At 40.7% G+C, this 13476-nt stretch overlaps 1 non-coding gene across 1 annotated transcript; it reads left to right on the forward strand.

The window, feature by feature from the left end:
- The first annotated feature begins 11558 nt into the window (after positions 1-11558).
- TRNAG-UCC (transfer RNA glycine (anticodon UCC)) lies at positions 11559-11630 on the forward strand. The gene has a single exon. It is a non-coding gene; the product is annotated as a tRNA-Gly (tRNA).
- Positions 11631-13476: the final 1846 nt, after the last annotated feature.

The raw sequence follows: 13476 nt of genomic DNA on the forward strand, positions 1-13476 counted from the left end.
GAGAGTAGCAGAAGATCCTGCCTGGGAACTCGCCTAGTTTGGGGGTTTATGCTGTTTTATCCAATAAGAATGTGCTAAATGTCTCAAATTGAGAGCTCCCAGTTTTGCTCTTCTGTCAGTCTTCCTCCTAAAAAAGGCTCCATTAAAAAAAAAAAAAAGGCTCCATTCATATATCTAGTTTTTTATGCCAAACACTTAGTAGCCAGTCTTTATTCTTCCCCCTGAATTCGATTCATCAGCACAACTTATTAATTATGCCTCCAGCACTTTAAAAAAATATAAATAAATTTATTTATGGTTGCATTGGGTCTTCATTGCTGTGCATGGCCTTTCTCTGGTTGCGGTGAGCAGGGGCTACTCTTGGTTGTGGTGCACTGGTTCGTCATTGCAGTGGCTTCTCTTGTTGCAGAGCACGGGCTGTAGGCTTCAGTAGTTGTGGCTCGCAGGCTCCGTAGTTGTGGCTTGTGGGCCCTAGAGCGCAGGCTCAGTAGTTGTGGAGCCTGGGCTTAGTTGCTCTGCGGCATGTGGGTTCTTCCTGGACCAGGGCTCAAACCCGTGTCCCCTGCATTGGCAGGTGGACTCTTAACCACTGCGTCACCAGGGAAGCTGTACTTCCAGAACTCTTGAATCCAACTACTTCTTCCATCTTTATTGCTAGCATTGTAGTTTGTCCAAGTCCATTTACCTTTGACCTGGAGTACTTCAATAACCTAATTTGTCTGCCTTTTGCCAGGCTTGCTCCTCTAAATTCCATTTTCTACACAGCAGCCAACATGATCTCTTAAAAACTTAAGTTACCTATCAAGATTGTGAACTACCATAGCCTGCTGGCTTCGTGTCCAAAATCAGCCCTAGAGGAACAAGGGAAGCAAGAGAGAAGCACAAACATCATGAGAAACCTCTGGGGAGAATGAAAGCTTTAGAGACTCTCTGTGTGTGTTTACACATGTATGCTCACTACTGCTAGTAGCTAGAGCCATGGGGGAGGACTGGAGACAAATGAAAGTATGGGTTGAATGTTTCGAAGTTACATTTTTTTCTCTTTCTGCGTTAAATAATAGCCCAGACTCCCTGTATCACCGGGATAACAACAGGATAGTGCGAAAGTGCTGCTGGGGTGAAGAACTGATGAACACGGGGCCTAGCAGCCCTCAACATTCACTTCTCTCCACCCCTGCCCCCGATCCCACCCCAATCCAGGACTTAGGAATCATAAACTAAAGAGACTACCTCCTACATTGGGGTTTCTTTCCAAGAGTTTATAGGTAAATCCCTGACCTGAGGAGTGGCCTAATAAAGTGGCAGTCAAAGGAACCTAGTATCTGAGGCTTTCTGCCCTGGAACTTACTCCATCCTATCTCTTTAAATTCACTGGGAGAGACACTGAGACTTGGCCTTCAGTCTCTGCTTGATAGATATTAACAGAAAGAGTAACTAATACCAGGAGAACATACGATCATTAACCAAGACAACTAGACACCTAAGAAGAACAATCACTATGAAAGAAAGACAGCAAATTGAACAACGTATAATACTTAAAGCAGAATTATTGGATGAGATAAATGTTAAACAATAAATATATTCAAAATAATAAAGATATTAATATGCTATGAGAACAAGAAATCATAAAGAACTAGGTAAAATATTAAATATGATATGTATAATCATTGAAATAAAGAATATAATAGATGAATATTTAAACAAAAATTTTAAGTGAGAGGATTGAAAGGTATACCAGGTAATTCTAAATCAAAAGAAAGCTGGAGCACTTGACAAAATAGACTTAAAGACAAAAATATCATAGGTGATAAACATATACTGAGAAAAAAGTATAGAGTGGAAGATACAATGATTATAAGTATAAATGCATTAAAAACATAGCTTCAAAACGTAAAAAGCAACAACCTATAGAACTGTGGGGAAAATGGATAAATTGATTGCAGTTGGAGATTTTAACACATCCCTCTCAGAAACTGAGAAGCAGACAAAAATGAGCAAATACTGAATATATGAAAACTAAATTAATTAAAGCATATATATGTATGATATATATGTAGAATTATGTACCCAAAAAAGAATACATATTCCTTCTGAACACATGCAAAATCTTTACAAAAACAGATCACAGAGAAAGCCTCAATAAATTGCAAAAGATTGATATCAGACAATTTTTTAAAATAAATTTATTTTATTTATTTATTTGTGGCTGCGTTGAGCCTTCGTTGCTGCATTCAGGCTTCCTCTAGTTGCGCCAAGCTAAGGCTACTCTTCGTTGCAGTGCATGGGCTTCTCATTGCAGTGGCTTCTCTTGTTGTGGAGCACAGCTCCAGGCACATGGGCTTTAGTAGTTGTGGCACGTGGGCTCAGTAGTTGTGGCTCACGGGCTCTAGAGCACAGGCTCAGTAGTTGTGGCCCATGGACTTAGCTGCTCCATGGCATATGGGATCTTCCCAGACCAGGGATCGAACCTGTGTCCCCTGCATTGGCAGGTGGATTCTTAACCACTGCGAAGGGAAGTGGTTAAGAATTCCCACACCAGGGAAGCCCCTAGACAATCTTTATACTGCAGTGAAGTTAGAAATTAATAACAAAAAGGTAGCTTAAAAATCCAATTTGTGGGACTTCCCTGGTGTTCCAGTGGTAAAGAATCCGCCTTACAAAGCAGGGGATGCGGGTTCGAACTCTGGTCAGATAACTAAGATCCCACATACCGCGGTGGGCAACTGAGCTCGCGCACCTCAACTAGATCCTGAGTGCTGCAAACTACAGAGCCCACGTGCTCTGGAGACTGCATGCCACAACTGGAGAGAGAAAACCTGCCCGCCACAACTAGAGAGAAGCCTGTGTGCCACAACAAAGAGCCCGTGCCACAGTGGAAGATCCAGCATGCCTCAACGAAGATCCCACATACCACAACTAAGACCTGATGCAGGCAAAAAAATAAAAATAAATAATAAAAAAATTCCAATTTGTGTAGTAAAGGAAAACATAAAGGATATTATGAAATATTTGAAATTCAATGATAATGAATATCTTATATGTTAAAATTTATGGGATACAGGGCTTCCCTGGTGGCGCAGTGGTTGAGAGTCCGCCTGCCGATGCAGGGGACACGGGTTCGTGTCCCGGTCCGGGAGGATCCCACATGCCGCGGAGTGGCTGGGCCCGTGAGCCATGGCCGCTGAGCCTGTGTGTCCGGAGCCTGTGCTCCGCAACGGGAGAGGCCACAACAGTGAGAGGCCCGCGTACCGCAAAAAAAAAAAAAAAAAAAAAAAAAAATTTATGGGATACAACTAGCACAGTAGTTAAAGTGAGATGGACTAAACACACTTAAATATTTTAATTACATCAAAAAACAAAAAACATTAAAATTTGAAAATCAATCGATGTAATCCACTATATTAACACACTGAAGAAGAAAGTTCATTTATCATTTCAATAGATGCAGAAAAAGCATTTGGCAAAATTCAACAGCCACTCATGATAAAAACGTTCAGAAAAAGGAATAGAGAGGAACTTCTTTAACTTGATAGAAAACAACAGCTAACTAAAGAAGAAATAGTTATTATTACACTTAATGGTGAAAGATTGAATGTTTTCCCTTAGATCAGGAACAAGGCAAGGATATCCACTCTCACCAATTTATATAACACAGTGTTGCAAGTTTTAGCTAGTAAAATGAGGCAGAAAAAGGGATAAAAAGCATATAGGAACTTACCTAGTGGCACAGTGGTTAAGAATCTGCCTGCCAATGCAGGGTACACAGGTTCGGGCCCTGGTCCTGGAAGATCCCACATGCCGTGGAGCAACTAAGCCCATGAACCACAACTACTAAGCCTGCGTGCCTAGAGTCTGTGTTCCACAACAAGAGAAACCACAGCAATGAGAAACCCATGCACTGCAGCAAAGAGCAGCCACCGCTGGTCACAACTAGAGAAAGCCCACGCACAGCAACAGAGACCCAACATAGCCAAGAATAAATAAATAAATTTATATGAAAAGAAGCATACAGATTAGAAAGGAAGAAATAAAATTGTCCCTATTTGCATATGACATGATAATTTCCATAGAAAATACCAGGGAATTGACCAAAAAAGTGCCTAGAACTAATAAGTGAGTTCAGCAAGGTTGAATTTCTATATACAACGATGAACACATAGAAATTGAAATTAAAAATATAATACCATTTATAGCCACTCAAAACAAAATGAAATACTTCAGTATAAATCTAACTTGTATGCTTAAAACTTGTATGCTTAAAACTAGATGAGAAAGAAGAGACATACTGGACTTCCCTGGTGGCTCATTGGTTAAGAATCCGCCTGCCAATGCAGGGGGACAAGGGTTCAAGCCCTGGTCCAGGAAGATCCCACATGCTGCAGAGCAACTAAGCCCGTGCACCACAACTACTGAGCCTGCGTGCCACAACTACTGAAGCCCGCGTGCCTAGAGCCTGTGCTCCACAACAAGAGAAGTCACCACAATGAGAAACCTGCGCACTGCAATGAAGAGTAGCCCCACGCACTGCAACAAAGAGTACCCCTTGCTCACTGCAAGTAGAGAAAGCCCGCGTGCAGCAACGAAGACCCAACGCAGCCAAAAATAAATAAATTAAATAAATAAATTTATTTTAAAAAAAAAAAGAGAGAGAAGAGACCTACCATCTTCATGGACTGGGAGACTCAACATTGTAAAGATGTCAGGTCTCCCCAAATTGATCTATAGGTTTAATCAATATCTCAGCAAGATATTTTGTAGATATAGATAAGATTATTTTAAAATTTATATGGAAAGGCAAAGGAACCAGAATAGATAACACTAGAATAGGTAAAAAGTAGAATAAAGTAGGAGGAATCACTTTTCCCCATTTCAAGACTTATTATATAGCTACAGTAATCAAGACAGTGTGGTACTGGCAGAGGGACAGATATATAGATCAATGGAACAGAACAGAGAACACAGAAAGAGAACCACACAAATATGCCCAATTGATTTTTGACAAAGGTGCAAAATCAGTTCAATGGAAAAAATATAGCCTTTTTAACAAATAGTGCTGGAGCAATTTGGACATTCATGGGAAAAAAAAATTAACCTCTACAAAAACCTCAAAACATATATCAATTAACTCAAAATTAATAATAAAACTCAAATGTAAAATATAAAACTAAAACTTTTAGAAAGAAATATAAGAGAAAGTCTTTGTTATCTAGAGCTAGGTAGGGTTCTTAGACTTGTCATCAGAAGCATGATTCATAAAATGAAAAATTGATAATTGTACTTCAGATTTTAAAATGTTTACAAAAGATCTTGTTAAGAGGATGACAAGACAAGCTACGGAATGCGAGAAAATATTTGCACACCACATATCCAATACAGGCCTGGTATCTAGAATGGATGAAGAGCTCTCAAAATTCAACAGTAAAAAAGCCCAACAATGCAATTAGAAAATGGGTGAAAGGTATGAACAAATATTTCACCAGAAACAATATACAGATGACAAACAAGCACATGAAAAGATGTTCAACATCATTAATCATTAGACAACTGCAAATTAAAACAACAAGATATTCCTACACACCTGAGTGGCTAAATAAAAAATAGAGACAATACCAAATGTTGATAAGGATGTGGAGAAACTAGACCATTCATTCATACATTGCTGGTGGAAATGTTAAATAGTATAGCTAATCTGGAAAACAATTTTGCAGTTTCTTAAAAAAAAGTAAACATGCAGCTATCATATGACCCAGCAATTGCGCTACTGGGCATTTATCCCAGAGAGATGAAGACTGTTCACATAGAAACCTGCATATGAATGTTTATAACAGTTTCATTCATAATAGCCCCAAACTGGAAACAATACAGATGTCCTTCAATGGGTGAACCATTAAACTGTGGCACCTTCATACCAGGGAATACGGCTCAGCAATAAAAAAGAATGAATTATTTATTCATACAACAACTTGAATGAATCTCCAGAGAATTATACTAAGTGAGAAAAGCCAGTCATAATATGTTATATATGATTCATTTCTATAACATTCTAGAAGTGACAAAATTATAGACATGGAGTAGATATTAGAGGTTGCCAGAGACTAAGGAAAGGGTGGGTGTAGGACAGAAATGGGTGTGGCTATAAAAGGACCACTTTAGGGATCGTTGTAGTAATAGAAGTGTTCTGTATCTTGACAGTAACAATGTCAATATCCTGGTTGTGGTATTGGACTATAGCTTTCCCAGATATTGCCTTTGGAGGAAATTGGGTAAAAAATAAATGAGATCTTTCCATGTTATTTCTCAAGGCAACATATAAATCTACAATTATCTCAAAATAAAAAGAGTAATTTAAAAACAAATGAAATGATGGGACTTCCCTGGTGGTCCAGTGGTTAGGACTCCACGCTTTCACTGCCAAGAGCATGGATTCAGTCCCTGTTCTGGGAACTAAGAACCCACAAGCCACTCAGTGTGGCCAAAAAAAAAAAAAAGAAGAAGAAGAAGAAACAAATTACATAAATGTGTTGGAAATAGAGCAAAAAATCAAAGCCCCAAAACAAAAAAAACAAGGAAGAATAAGATAACAGTAGAAATTAATGAACTAAAGAACAAAAAGCCAATAGAGAAGATTAGCAAAATAAAAGTTAGTGCTTTGAAAAGATTGTCAGTCATGTTTGACAAGTCTGATCAAGGCAAAAAGGGAAAATGTGCAAATAAATAAAATACAAACAGAAGAAGAGAAAATGGCTATATGCACAATAGAAAATTTTTTATATTTCTGAAATAAATATATATTGGAAAATCTAGATGAAATAGAAAAACATTACAAAAAATACAATGCCACAATTGGCAGAAGAAAAAACAGAAAACTTATACAGACCAAAATGTATTAAAAGAAATTGCAAAGGTAATCAGGCACATCACTTTCAAAATCCAGGTGTTTCTCAGGTAAGTTCTAACAAACTTTCAAGGAACAGTTTATTCCTGTCTTATACAAGCTTTTCCAGAGAGTAGAAAAAGACAGAAAGCCTTCCAGTTCAAAGTGCAAGTATAGTGGTATAATTTTGATTCCAAAACCTGGTGAGAATAATTCAGTAAAAAAAATTAGACTCATTTCTTTTATGAACACTGATGCAAAAATTCTAAATATTGTATATCTAAATCCAACTCTTACATTTAAAAAATACATCAAGAATAAGTAAAATTTATTCCCAGACCATAGTGATAGTTCAACATAAGAAAAATTTATCAGTGTAATTTGCCACATGAAGAGGAGAAAAAAATACATTATCTTGGTAGATGCAGGAAAATTTCTGATAAAGTTCAATATCTATATAATATATAGTAAAAATTGTAATTATTACAAGTCAGTAATAAAAGGTTATTTCTTTAATCTGATAAATTGTTTACCAAACCTATAGCAAATGTCATTCTTTTTTTTAATATATAAATTTATTTATTTATTTATGGCTGCATTGGGTCTTCATTGCTGTGCGTGGGCTTTCTCTAGTTGCGGCGAGCAGGGACTACTCTTCGTTGTGGTGCACAAGCTTCTCACTATGGTGGCTTCTCTTGTTGCGGAGCACGGGCTCTAGGCGCACGGGCTTCAGTAGTTGTGGCACAGGTTCAGTAGTTGTGGCTCACGGGCTCTAGAGCGCAGGCTCAGTAGTTGTGTTGCACAGGCCCAGTTGTTCCGCAGCATGTGGGATCTTCCCGGACCAGGGCTGGAACCCATGTCCCCTGCCCGGCAGGCGGATTCTTAACCACTGCACCACCAGGGAAGTCCCCCAAATATTTTTTGGTTTTTTTGTTTTTTGTTTTGCAGTACGCGGGTCTCTCACTGTTGTGGGCCTCTCCCGTTGCGGAACACAGGCTCAGCGGCCATGGCTCACGGGCCCAGCTGCCTCGCGGCATGTGGGATCTTCCCGGACCGGGGCACGAACCCGCGTCCCCTGCATCGGCAGGCGGACTCTCAACCACTGCGCCACCAGGGAAGCCCCAAATGTCATTCTTAATGGAAAATTTTAGATGCAATCTCTTTAAGCTTGGGAACCAAATAAAGATTCCCACTGCGATTGCTACAGTTTGACATGACACTGAAGGTCTTGGCCAAATGCTGTAAAGAAAGACAAAGAAATATTAGGTGTAAACATTGGAGGGGAAAGATATAACTGTCATTATTTGAAATTGCTACAATCATCTACTTAAAACAGCAGAATAAACAAACAAATTGAAACTAAAACAAGGCGTTAGCCCGGTTGCCGGACACAAATAAATGGCATACCGGTTAATAGGATCTACCATCTTAAAAGATAATCTTTTGGGGCTTCCCTGGTGGTGCAGTGGTTGAGTCCGCCCGCCGATGCAGGGGACATGGGTTCGTGCCCCGGTCTGGGAAGATCCCACATTCCGCGGAGCGGCTGGGTCTGTGAGCCATGGCCGCTGAGCCTGCGCGTCTGGAGCCTGTGCTCCGCAACGGGAGAGGACACAAGAGTGAGAGGCCCGCGTACCGCAAAAAAAAAGATAATCTTTTGGAATCTCAGCCGTAAACTACAAGGCAATCTCCTCCATGAGGAATTTTTGTACAGCTGTTAAAGGACTAAGTGTTCTCAATGTAGTTAGATCTATTTGCTCTTAACTAACCATGAGCTCTTTGAGTACAGGACCTCTGCTGATGAGAGGGAAGGTTGATGCAGTCCCGACCAACTGGTATTACTTCAAGAATGGAGACATAAACTTCCAGTTACAAAATAAATGAGTCACGCACCCGGAGGAAATGTATAGCATGGGGAACACAGTCAACGAAAATGCATAGCCCTTTGTTCAAAAAGCAGAAAAAAAATTAGTGCCATTAAAAATACTTAAATGTGGGACTTCCCTGGTGGCGCAGTGGTTAAGAATGCGCCTGTCAATGAGGATTCCCACGTGCCTAGAGCCCATGCTCCACAACAAGAGAAGCCACCTCAATGAGAAGCCTGTGCAGTGCAACCAAGAGTAGCCACTGCTTGTTGCAACTAGAGAAAGCCTGAGCGCAGCAACAAAGATCCAGTGCAGCCAAAAAAAAAAAAAAAGTCCTGAATGTAAACATTTTTCTTTGTTTCCAGGGTCTTCTTGATTTGTCCTGGTGTTTGTGTTTACTGTTAGTCTAGGCAAAGAAAAATTAAAATTGTAAATTATTAGCTTGAATTTTATATTTATCTTTATATTGTGCAGTGGCAGTTTTAAATGCAAATATAAGAACATTTAACTGAATATAGAATCACCGAAATTATACAGTTCTACTGTGACGCTCATACATGCACATTCACTTTATTCTTACACGAACATTGGAAATACTGCAAAAAGTAACTCAACCGTTTTTGTTTCACTTCGTGATAAGCACTCATTCTACCAGCATTCTTGGACTTACTGATGAATGAAAAAGGCCTGAAAGGAAAAGGAACTATGGGTTGCCCTGTTTTTCCCCTTTCTTCTATGTCACCATTTTTAGCAAGTCATTGGCTACTACAAGGAAGTCACATAAATAAGAATGTGCTAGGGTTCCTCAGTCGTTTGCATTTCTCAGAATGCTGATGCCTTCTTTCTGTGTTAGAAGCAAGTTCTGGTTTGAATAGAAAGCACACCCTGGCAGGGTAGTCAGCACCGCTACTTATGCAGTTGTAGACATAACATACTTGCCCTGTACTGGCTTTAAGTCTCGCTGAATTCCCAAGCATCACAGGTCCACCGGAATTCACCAGCCATGGAATATTGCAGACACTGTATGGGAATCAGGCAGCAAGGAACAGCGGACATGCATTTGCTCATACAACATCTGCTCATGGGCCTGTTCCTTCATTCCATCAGACTTCACTTATAAAACACAAGTTCAAAGATAAAGTTACTAAGAATTTTAAGGGAATTCTCTGGTGGTCCAGTGGTTAGGGCTTGGTGCTCTTACTTCTGGGGCCCCGGTTGGATCCCTGTCAGGGAATTAAGGCAAGCCCCACCAGGCAACCAAAAGAAAAAAAAAAAAAAAAATTAAAGCCGCAACAGCCCAGAATTAAACCAAGTTCTGAATACAGAGTCCTGTGCATAGGTAGAAAGCCCATGGAAGTCGCCCTGGGTGTAATAGAAGGAGGTAAGAATCAATGTTGACTCCAACTATTATTATATATCCAGTATAGACATTTGTAAACAGATGAGTGAGGAGTGAGGATGGAAAGGGAGGGAGAAGAAGGAGCAGAGGGACTAAAAGAAGCCCATGGTGGGGGGGGTGTGGGGGGAGAGAGAGAGAGAACAACTAATGTTGACTTGACTTTCTAGTTCTGTGAGGCCCAGTTCTACTTCCTGTGTCTTGCTGTTGACCATCACCGTGTTGGGCAATGCAGAGAAAATGCAGTCCCACTGGTAGTTCATACTGTGATTTGGGGTGAACTAGAAAAAGATGCCTCTTTCTTAAGATACTTTACTGCCATCTGTTGGAAAACTGTTGTAATAACTATGTGAATGAATAGTGACCACAATGAATGGTGTCTCTGGGGCAATGCTCTGTCTCTATAGTGAATGGTAGCCCTGCCTGTTACCCTCAGGGTCCCCAGAAGTCAGAGGCACAAATGGGGATAACTTACAACCTGAGCTTAGCAAACTTAGTGGGCGGCAGACAGGAGTTGAGGCAGCAGGCCAAGGGGTGGCCCAGGCACACCTCCGAATCATAGAGGCGTTCAGTTGAGAATCAAAACCAGTAGTTCCTCACTTTTAGTATTTATTTATTACTTATTTATTTATTTTATTATTTATTTTATCGGGTCTTAGTTGCAGCACGCGGGATCTTCGTTGAGGCACTCGAGATCTTCCGTTACAGCATGAGGGCTTTTCCCTAGTTGTGGTGTGTGGGTGTGGGTTTTTTCTCCTCTAGTTGTGGCACACAGGCTCTCTAGTTGAGACGTGTGAGCTCCGTATTTGTGGCGCGCGGCGTAGTTGCTCTTCGGCATGTGGGATCTTAGTTCCCTGACCAGGGATGGAACCTGGGTCCCCTGCATTGAAAGGCGGATTCTTTACCACTGGACCACCAGGGAAGTCCCCCAGGGATGTCTTTCTAATTATAGAGTCCCTGAGGTGGGAAAGCAGTAAAAGAACTCTCAATGATGCAGCTATTGGAAACTGTACTCAGGGCCAAGGTCTTCTCTGTAGAACTGGGTAAGCGGAAGACTTGAGAGAATGAGGGACCTACCAAGGTCACATCATCTGAGTGCATTGCAGAGTTAGGATTTTAACTCGGGTTTCCTGGCTCCTGAGCCAGGCTCATTTATAGTCCCTAGGAGTGGCATCTGCTTCTTTCTTCCTTCTCCTCCTTGTCTTGAAATTTCATGAACTTTTATTCAGACTCAGAAAAAACCCAAACCATTTCACATATATTGTGAGTATACTGCATTTAATAACAATCATTAATAATTCTTTTGCAAGCTCTACAGTTACCAGCAACCCAGTAATATCTCTTCCTTGCCCACAGAGTACATTAAACTGTACTCTTTTTTTTTTTTTTTTTTTAAACTGTACTCTTAAAAGAACTTCTTGGGAATTCCCTGGTGGTCCAGTGGTTAGGACTTGGCACTTCCACTGCCAGGGCCTGGGTTCAATCCCGGGTTGGGGAACTAATACCCCGCAAGCCGCAAGGCGCAGCTAAAAAAGAAAAAAAAAAGAGCATTAAAAAAAAAAGAGAACATCTCCCTATGTATGAATAAAGACAAAGTGTTCCCCAAATATAAACTAGGACATAATGCTCTGAACTTTTTTAGAAATTCAGTTTATTTTGATTATAGTTAATTCTTGATGTGTTAAAAGTCTTGTGCTGTTTTAATTTTGTCAATTCATTACTATAAATTTAATCATTTCAGTAATTAAATATTCTTAATTTTTCCACATGTAATTATTCTTATGTTTTTTGCCTATCATACTAAAGGCAAATTGATATAACCTAGAAAACTGATAGTGTGACACTATGTTTTTGTTTATAGTCAGCTGAAAAAAATACTAACATTCAATTGTCAATTGTACAGACTTTTCCATATTTTTTATTAAGGTATCATTTACAGAAGAATTCACTCTTTTTTTAAAAAATAAAGTTATTTATTTATTTATTTTTGGCTGTGTTGGGTCTTCACTGCTGCGCGAATACTTTCTCTAGTTGCGGTGAGCAGGGGCTACTCTTCGTTGCGATGCGCAGGCTTCTCATTGCGGTGGCTTCTCTTGTTGTAGAGCACGGGCTCTAGGCACACGGGTTTCAGTAGCTGTGGCATTTGGGCTCAGTAGTTGTAGCTCACGGGCTCTAGAGCGCAGGCTCTGTAGCTGCGGCGTGTGGGCTTAATTGCTCCACAGCATGTGGGATCTTCCTAGCCCATGGCTCGAACCCATGTCCCCTGCATTGGCAGGCGGATTCTTAACCATTGCGCCACCAGGGAAGTCCTAGGAGTCACTCTTCCTAGTGTACAATTCTGTAAGTTTTGACAAACATATACAATTATGGAACCACCATCACAATTAAGATATATAACGATTCCATCACTCCTCCAAAAACTTTTGAGAGCCCAGCCACAGTTAAATATATCTTCCTTTTGGGATCTGGTCCAAGGGCCTTTCACTTCCCCTCAGGAGACCACCTGGCCTTTCCCAGAAAGCTCTTGCTCTCAAGTTGATGGGAATAGCAAGGGTCTGTGTTCACAGTCTAAGGGAGAGGGCCAGATATAACACATATAAGGCCATCCACCCAGACTCTCAAAATGCTCTCAACCCAGGAGGACAGAAGGGAGGAGGGGACAGAGGGACCACCAGTGAGTCACTCCTAGGTTTGTCAAGAGCCAAAGGTACCCCTTTGCTTATCTGGTCTAGCAACTCTGCCCTGTCTCAGCCTCCTCAGATACATACAACACACACAAACATACACACACTACCCACAACACAATTGTTTACACATGCAAGTACACAGACACACATCTAATATATGTGAGTGCCTACATATACATTATCGACTCTATACAAATGTTCATTCACATACAAATAAACAGACATGTATATAGATAAACACATGCACATGCTCATGCACAACTTTTGGGAAAGTTGCATCACATGTGAACATTATCAGCAATTTGCTCTTCCTGTTGCTCCACTTCATACTTCCCCAGGCCATGGGGCAGCAGATGCTGCTTGATTGCTGACTCTTCTTTGGGGCTTCTTTGTTGCTGTGAGTTATGGTGGCTGAAGGTGATGTCTGATTTTCAACTGATCTAGGGAGCTTGTGTGGTTGAGAGACATGAGGAGCCTGATACTGGTTATGAATGAGGTATTGGGGGCTGGTGGGACAGCAGGACATGGATCAGTGTGCAGTGAGAGCTGACTGCCAGAGGTGGCTGTGGGTGTGTCACTCTACCCAGATGTATTTGTGTTTCTTGTCTTAAGAAAGCCCATACTGTGAAGCTTATGTTTTTCTGTATGATCAGTGGG

Source organism: Aethalodelphis obliquidens, unplaced genomic scaffold (assembly GCF_003676395.1).
Source record: "Aethalodelphis obliquidens isolate GAN/ISIS:26980383/991018 unplaced genomic scaffold, ASM367639v1 scaffold14, whole genome shotgun sequence".
Lineage (NCBI taxonomy): Eukaryota > Metazoa > Chordata > Mammalia > Artiodactyla > Delphinidae > Aethalodelphis > Aethalodelphis obliquidens.